The sequence below is a fragment of the Pleurodeles waltl genome, chromosome 4_2, assembly GCF_031143425.1.
Source record: "Pleurodeles waltl isolate 20211129_DDA chromosome 4_2, aPleWal1.hap1.20221129, whole genome shotgun sequence".
Taxonomy (NCBI): domain Eukaryota; kingdom Metazoa; phylum Chordata; class Amphibia; order Caudata; family Salamandridae; genus Pleurodeles; species Pleurodeles waltl.
Window position 1 is genome coordinate 1,017,586,860 of NC_090443.1, and position 8,866 is coordinate 1,017,595,725.

General features: G+C 44.9%; 2 non-coding genes across 2 annotated transcripts; one reads left to right on the plus strand and one right to left on the minus strand.

Annotated features, from left to right (window-relative positions):
- Positions 1-4,781: 4,781 nt before the first annotated feature.
- TRNAR-UCG (transfer RNA arginine (anticodon UCG)) lies at positions 4,782-4,854 on the plus strand. The gene has a single exon. It is a non-coding gene; the product is annotated as a tRNA-Arg (tRNA).
- Positions 4,855-6,765: 1,911 nt separating this feature from the next.
- TRNAE-UUC (transfer RNA glutamic acid (anticodon UUC)) lies at positions 6,766-6,837 on the minus strand. The gene has a single exon. It is a non-coding gene; the product is annotated as a tRNA-Glu (tRNA).
- Positions 6,838-8,866: the final 2,029 nt, after the last annotated feature.

An 8,866-nucleotide genomic window follows, 5' to 3' on the forward strand; every position in this document is an offset into this window, starting at 1 on the left:
AAGGATCTGAGACTACAGGAGAGCCCGCTGAGAACAGTCGTGTCCCTCAAACTATCAGTGAGTTCGAGAGAGGTGACGAAGTGCCAATCTCAGTGGAGGCAGCAGGAGAACAAAGTCAAGGAGAGGTTCTCCCAGAAGCAGACGAATACAATTCAGAAACTGAATACAGTATCGAACAAGGAGAGAGAAACGAAGAAGTGTCAAATTTAAATCAGAACGAATCAAGATCTGCCGAACGAGTTCCAAGCCTATCAGGAGAAAACACCGTATTACCAGAGGAGGGTGCTGTCCAAGGTACTGAAGGAAAACGCCGAAGCAAGACGAACAGAGGTGACAATTGGCCAGAAAATTCACACTTTAGAATAAGAGAAATAGCAAATGAAACAATAATAGAGGAAAGCGATACCTCACGAGCAGACGATCTGAGTGAAGGAGAACAGCAAGGTGAACGAAGAATAAAAAGAAAAAGAATAGCAAACAGAAGATATACCGGTCCTGAATGGGCATACGCTACAACCGCTGAATGGCAACAAGAATTCTTAGCGTTCTGTTTTGATCGAGAAGTACCAGGCCAGTACTACGGTACCTGAAGAAAATACAACAAGAAAATTGAAAAAAAAAAAGACATTGAAAATCGTGAAAGCTAAAAAAATAAGGATCTTAGAGAAGAGGAAAAGAAAGAAATTTTTTTACCGGAAAGTGACATTAAACCTGGATTTGACTTATAGAAACCTGATTACGACAAGCTGCTAACCTGAATTGACGAAAAGGGTCCTGGATTGAGTGAAGACGCTGTAAATTACGCAGAAAGAGTTTGCTACTCAGAGTTGATTGTTGATCTACTGTTTGATTCTATACAAACATGGCTTATAGTAACAAGGGAAGTAAAGTGTGTGGCTGGTTAGGACTTATGATAGGTGCTGTATGTGCAATAATGATTGTGGGAGTGATTGTAGGAATGCCATGGAGAGAGGGTGAAACTACTAATGCAACTTCAAAACCTGAGACTATTACTACAACTAATAAACTATCACCATGGGAGAAATTCGAGCAAGACACAAAACACCTGCATGAGGGAACTAATCCAAACGGGGAGCTTTCTACTAATGTTTTCTATCGCCTACTAAATGAGTATGTGGAAACTATGAATGCGAAAGACTGTTATGTGTGTACTAAAATTCCTTCATCCGTGCAGGAGGGAGTTACTTATCATAGCCTCCCTCTTACGTATGGGATTAGTTGTAGCTTGCTACTAACAAGATTCTATAATCAAGAGCATGTACAATATTTTTATTCAAATTTGGATGTTGTGTTTTCTTTTGTACCTGTTATTGAATTCCTAAATAAGTTAGCTAAAGAGCATGATATAAAATTAGTTAGAGGATTCTTTGAGCCAACACTAACATTTGGAACTGCTTATGCACATCGCAATAACTTAACATGCTTACTGTCTCCTGTAGAGAAAAGCTTTTTAGATCACACAGATGATAGACGCAAAGCATTAAAGGAAAGGTTAGAAAAAGGTTTAGAAAAACGCACTTATGCAAACGATTATGCTTATACTGAAATTAAAACCCAAGGCAAGTTAGCTATAGATGCATTACACGTAGGTAGACTCTGTATATATAGACCAAAATCTGATCAAGATAATTTGTTTGTTGGAACGAGTGAATGTAGGCATGTGTTTTTGTTTCAGAGCAAATGGACCTTTATGTTAAATGGACAAGACCCAGCGATTCCTGGAATCTATTACATCTGTGGGTTAAATGCGTATTACCGTCTCCCTAAGGGATGGTATGGGACATGTTATTTGGGAATAATATTCCCAAAGATTTACCAGATTGATGACTTAAAACAACTACCTAAAACGTCTGAATTACAACAGACCAGACAAAAACGAGAGTCAGTGGCGGCTGTCATTGGTGATATATTTGGAGCTATAATCCCTTCAATAGGGGTTGTCTTAAATTCTATGAAGATTCAAAAGTTGTCTACTATTGTGGATAACATGCTGACTAATTTCACAGGAGCTATACTCCTGATGGACACAGAACTTGCTGCAGAAAGAGCTATGACTCTTCAAAACCGGCTTGCTTTAGACATTCTTTTAGCAAAGAGTGGAGGTGTGTGCAAAATGCTTAATGAGCGACATTGTTGCTCGTATATACCTGACAATAGTAAGAAAATTAAAAGCATGCTTACTAACCTGACTAGAGATAGTACAGATTTGAAGGATCTAAAAGAACTTGGTGTTTGGGAGAAATTTGGAAAGGGAATTGCCCGAGTGGGAAGCTGGTTTACCAACATTTGGAATGGGGTACTTGCAAAAATCATGATGGGATTATTAATTGTTCTGATTTGTTTATTGGGATTTTGGGGAATATGCAAAAATTAATGAAAAGGTGAAAATAAATTTGGCTAACAGAACCAAAAGAAACGAAGAAAGTGAAAGAGAGAAAATGTTTAATGAAATATGGGAAAGCTCACATAAAGGAAAGGATGTTGAAATGCGCATTATGCGTAAGACAAAAAGTTAAAACATGAAAGATTTGTGATGACGAGCGTCATCAGAGGAGGGACTGAGAGAGCGTATTTTGATATTACATATTATAGACGTGAAATGCATATGTCTAACAACGCTGTATTAATAAACATTCATTAAAAGCGTATTCATAAAAATGGAGAATCGTTCACATGTATAAACTAATGTCAACCTTAAGGAATAGTTGTTAATAGTTTGCCTAACTGAGCACACTAAAACATATAGAACTGCATTCATTAAACTCGTATATCTTAAGTTAGCGTGAGTCAAGCAGAAGCTGTGTAGCTCTAATATTAAAAGCGTATTTTTCTTGTCTCTTCAGTGTGTAGAAACTTGCAAACGACCATGACCCAGCTATTGTTCTCTCTGTATTAGTTCGACACATCGGGATATTTTCCCATCCGCATGCTAGCATCTTTTAGTATAAAATGATTGTGCCTCGAAACATTTGTAGATACTTCCAAGGACAATTAGACGAGGGAACGAGAACTTTTAACCTGAGACGTGTGCCAAGCTGATGAAGTAACCCCGGATATGCCACCTACGGAAGACTGATTATGAAGACCAATCAGAAGACGATATTTTATCGAGAAATGACAAATGCATTACTTAATGTATAATTTGATAGGTTAACAATGATGGGGTGTATTGACTGACCAATAGGATTTTGGGGGAATGAATTACTAGAAAGGGATAAAAACCCATGACACAGGAAATAACCAGGCATTAGGTAGGGAATGATATTGATTACATCCCGAAACTCTGTCACACTATTCTGTGATTTGAGACTTAGACAAACCATCCTTGCCCATATTACTGCCCCTTACACTTTCCTCCTTATGAGGAGAGTGTCTCTTGCCTCTAACTTAGATAGACTTACGGCGATCTGACTGATGTCCTGAAGACGAAGACTGATCCTGAATGCTGACCTAATCAGAGGAGGGTAATTATATAATTGCTAATGGAAATTCATTTTGCCTTTCTTTCTAGGTACCAACTGCTGTATGTTTTGATAGAGACCTTAGTTAGATGTTTTCCAAATTGGTGTTCAAAATTGTTTTGCATGACGCCCAACATGCTAATGCTAATTAGAGGTTAGACGAGGTATTCACTCTGACTGACAAACTGACGTGACTGACGTGGTGCTATGCTGAACTAGTATCTTAGAAAGTTCAATGTGTTATAAACCGCTCATATCTATCTGATTATTCATGTTACTAATTTTTGCATTATCGAAAGCTTATTGCGGTTGCCATCTTATAATCGTGCTTACCTGTTTATTGACTTTGAGATTAATGCCTTTGCTACTAGATTGTAATCAATAGGGAATAAAACTTATTAACTCCATTAAGGTGTGGTTATTAATGACTGAAAAGTCATGGTTGCGCCGAATGTTCGTTAATGTCTAAAGTGAGAGATATTTTGATGTTAAACATTGATAATGTTATTGACCTATTGATTGATATTTTGATTCGTTATCTCGTCCTACGGTGTCTCACCACTGGGCCCAAAGATTCATTGGCCTAAAACGAGTCCTGATGTGTATAAATTAACATAGACGGACGCGTTAACAGGTCCCTCCCTTCTCCCTGGGCTCTGCACAGTATCCTTCCATCTCCCTGATCCGAACGCTTTGCACAGCATCCTACCTTCTCCCTGGACTCGGCACAGAATCCTGCCGTCTTCCTTGTCCCTGGTCCCTGCACAGCATCCTACATCCTCCCTGGTCCGTAGGCTTTGCACAGCATCATGCCTTTTTCCTGGTCCCTGCACAGCATCCTACCTGGTTCCTGGGTTCTGCAAAGCATCCTACCTTATCGTGGTCCCTGCACAGCATCCTACCTTCTCCCTGGCTCTGTACAGCATCCTACCTTCTCCCTTGTCCCTGGACTCTGCACAGCATCCTACCTTCTCCCTGGTTGGTAGGCTTTGCAGAGTATCATACCTTCTTTCTGGTCCCTGCACAGCATCCTATCTCCTCCATGGTCGCTGCACAGCATCCTACCTTCGCCTGGTCCCTGGGTTCTGCACAGCGTCCTACCTTCTCCCTGGACTCCGCAAAGCATCTTACCTTCTCCCTGGTCCATAGGCTTTCAACAGCATCATTTCTTCTTTCTGGTCCATGCACCTCATCCTACCTCCTCCCTGGTCCCTGCACAACCACCTACCTTCTCCCTTAGCTCTCGCTCCAGCAGCAGCCGCTGGTGTTCTACTTTATTGTGACACTGCAGTGTACCGTGACCGCGTGGCCTAATGGATAAGGCGTCTGACTTCGAATCAGAAGATTGAGGGTTCAAGTCCCTTCGTGGTCAATAAAGTATACTTATTTTTTCTCACCTGCCGAAAGTCTTTTTTTCTGAAATGCACAAACAGGCCGCACATTGTATTGTAAGTGCATTTTCTCAGCTCACAGGTGATAATTTTAGTCTGAAGCATAAAACAATGAAGATACGAGGGACACCAACTACTCTGCTTTGCTCCCTGTGATACCAGTGCTTAATTTGTGCTTGTTGTTTCCGGTGCTGAGCACCAGCACCTATTTTGGAGGGCCGGCGCTTAGTCTTCTGCCTCAAGCATTTGCTGCGAGCAAAAGACACATATGGGAGGGACGGAGAAAGAGAAAAACAAAAAACGTCACAAAGGTAGAAAGTAGAAAGCTGCAAGAGTGAGCTGAAGGGGAGGGGAGTGGCTGTAAATCGATGGAAGAGGCCTGAGATGGCTTCAGGATTACGCTGCCTCAGTATTCCGTGATCGCACATTTAACTGCAGCAGCTGCATGTTTAAGAAGAGCGCTTTGGGCACCGGCACCTTTTTATTTACAAATTAAGCACTGGGTGATACTGTTGCTGTCGCTGCAGAAACAATAAGGGCGGCGGTGTTTAGTGACCGACGCGGCATCAATACTTTCACAACAAAGGCTGCTCCTCGGCCTCGAGAAAGGAAACGGGAAAGAAACTGTGAAGGAGAACACAATCACAGATGGGAGGATGAATTTATCAATGAATAACAAACACGGAGAGGGAGAGACGCCCGAACAAAGCTACCGATCTGAACACATACATTACCTTACTTTATAGGTTTTAGGTTGAACACAGTGTGACGTCACTGATGTAATGCAGTGATGGTGATACTCACTCTGGAGCTGCACAGTGAAGTGTGACGGTGTGATGGGAATAGGCACAGACCCAAGAAGAGGGGGTGGGGCGTGGTGGGAGGATTAAACGATGGCCCATATTTATACTTTTTGACGCAAAACTGCGCCAATGCAGTTTTGCGTCAAAAAAATTAGCGCCGGCCTACGCCATTCTGAAGCGCCATGCGGGCGCCGTATTTATAGAATGACGTTAGCCGGCGTTAGCCGACCGGCGCTGCCTGGTGTGCGTGGAAAAAAAACACGTACACCAGGCAGCGCCGGCGTAGGGGAAAATGGCGTATGGGCGTCTCAAAATGGGGCAAGTCAGGTTGAGTCAAAAAAATCGACTTAACCTGATTTGCGCCATTTTTTTACGACGCCCATCCCCCATTAACATGACTCCTGTCTTAGCAAAGACAGGAGTCATGCCCCCTTGCCCAATGGCCATGCCCAGGGGACTTCTGTCCCCTGGGCATGGTCATTGGGCATAGTGGCATGTAGGGGGGCACAAATCAGGCCCCCCTATGCCACAAAAAAAAAAAAAAAAAAAACGTACCTGGACTTACCTTAATGTCCCTGGGGTGGGTCCCTCCATCCTTGGGTGTCCTCCTGGGGTGGGCAAGGGAGGCAGGGGGTGTCCCTGGGGGCAGGGGAGGGCACCTCTGGGCTCATTCTGAGCCCACAGGTCCCTTAACTCCTGCCCTGACCCAGGCGTTAAATTCAGGTGCAAATGCGGGGTTTTTTGCCCCGCCCACTCCCGGGCGTGATTTTTGCCCGGGAGTATAAATACCACGCACATGCCTGGGAGTCATTTTTTTAGACGGGAACGCCTCCCTTGCATATCATTAACGCAAGGAAGGTGTTCACGCCAAAAAATGACGCTAACTCCATGAACTTTGGCGCTAGACGCGTCTAACGCCAAAGTATAAATATGGAGTTAGTTTTGCGTCGAAATTGCGTCGAAAAAAACGACGCAATTTTGGCGCAAACGGAGTATAAATATGCCCCGATGTATTTGTAAAAACAGGCGCTAGTGCAAACTGTGGCGATAACAGAAGACAAATGCAGGAGTGTGACACAAAACTGTTCCTTTCCATACCGGGAGTCGAACCCGGGCCGCCTGGGTGAAAACCAGGAATCCTAACCGCTAGACCATATGGGAGTCTGTTTCCGCGGTTGAGGCTCACTCTTTTACTGTAAGAGCTACACGCAAAGTGTTCCTGATGGGTTTTTCATAGTTTCAGTGAATTAACGAGCCTGCACACAAGCCAGAAAAATTAAAAAACACATTAACAAAGGTACCTCATTACAGTAAAACATTAAGAATTAAAATGATGTACGATTTCTTAGCAAAGGCTTTCTGAGTGCCCGATAGTAAAAAGAACAAATTTGAGACTCTGCCTTACTGCCTGCCAATACGGAAGGACTCGGAAAGAGGAACGGCTGGGGGGAGGGGGAGTGGGGGGGATACCACCGACACTGCTCGTCATTTTATAAACAATAGACGTGTTATATGACACCATTGGGGATGCAATCTCCACTCTCAGTACAACACGCATCAGGCCGAACCTCCCTTCTCTTCTCTCCAAGGACAATGTATGGGTCCCTCCCTTCTCCCTACACAGCATCTGCACAGCATCCTACCTTCTCCCTGGGCTCTGCACAGCATTCTTCCTTGTCTCTGGACTCTGCACAGCATCCTACCTTCTCCCTGGTTGGTAGGCTTTGCAGAGCATCAGACCTTCTTTCTGGTCCCTGCACAGCATCCTACCTCCTCCCTGGTTCGTGGGTTCTGCACAGCATCCTACCTTTTCCCTTCTCCCTGGGCTCGGCACAGCATCCTGCCTTCTCCCTGGACCTCCCTTCTCCCTCGTCTGCACAGCACCCTACCTTCTCCCTGGCTCTACACAGCATCCTACCTTCTCCCTGGCTCTGCACAGCATCCTGCATTGTCCCTGGTCCCTGCACAGCATCCTACCTTCTCCCTGGTCCGAATGCTTTGCACAACATCATACAGTGTCCTGGTCCCTGCACAGCATCCTACCTCCTCCCTGGTTCGTGGGCTCGGCACACCATACTACATTCTCCCTTCTCTCAGCATTCTGCACAGCATCCTACCTTCTCCATGGTCCCTGAACAGCATCCTACCTTGTCCCTGGTTCGTGGGCTTTGCACACCATACCACATTCTCCCTGCATTCTGCACGGCATCCTTCCTTGTCCCCTGTCCCTGTCTTCTGCACAGCATACTGCCTTCTCCATGGTCCCTGCACCGCATCCTACCTTCTCCCTGGCTCTGCACAGCATCCTGCCTTCTCCCTGGACCTCCCTTCTCCCTCCTCTGCACAGCATCTTACCTTCTCCATGGTCCCTGCACAGCATCCTACCTTCTCCCTGGCTCTGCACAGCATCCTACCTTCTCCCTGGCTCTGCACAGCTTCCTACCTTCTCCCTGGCTCTGCACAGCTTCCTACCTTCTCCCGTATTCCTCGATCCAGCAGCCGCATCTGCTCCACTTGCGTGTCACCCCTCCCTGTGGGGCTTATGGGATAAGGCGTCTGGCTTGGAGCAGATGTATGGTTCGAGACCCTCCGTGGTTGGTTGAGTTTACAGTTTCTCCTGTCGAAAATGTATTTTTTATGAAATGCACAAACAGGCCGCACATTCTACTGTAAGAGCATTTACACAGCTCACTGGTGATAATTTTACGCTGAAGCATAAAATACTGAAGATACGAGGGACCCCACCTGCTCCGCTTTGCTCCCTGTGATGCTGATGCTGGCGGCGGAGTTTAGTGACCGGCGCGGCATCATTGCATTGCATTGGGCTGAACTCGACATTTGAGTGTTTTATCAGCATAGATACTCTCACTGCATTCTCTCACAGATCTCTCTACTTGAATATCCACCCCTGGATACCAACACATTTTGTTGAGATGGTTTCCAGGTGCAGTTAAGAACGAGTCCAAGGATCACAGTAGGTTGAACATATTTATTCTTTCCAAGATCGCAGTAATTAAACAAGCAGATTCTTTACAAGGAAATAGCCGCGGCTGCACACGGCCTGCCACCTCTCCTCCTGTCGTCTCTGTCTGAACAGCTTCAAATCATCCACTACATTCACCCCTCAACATTCACCCCTCAACATTCACTCCTCAACATTCTCCCGGCTGCACACGGCCTGCCACCTCTT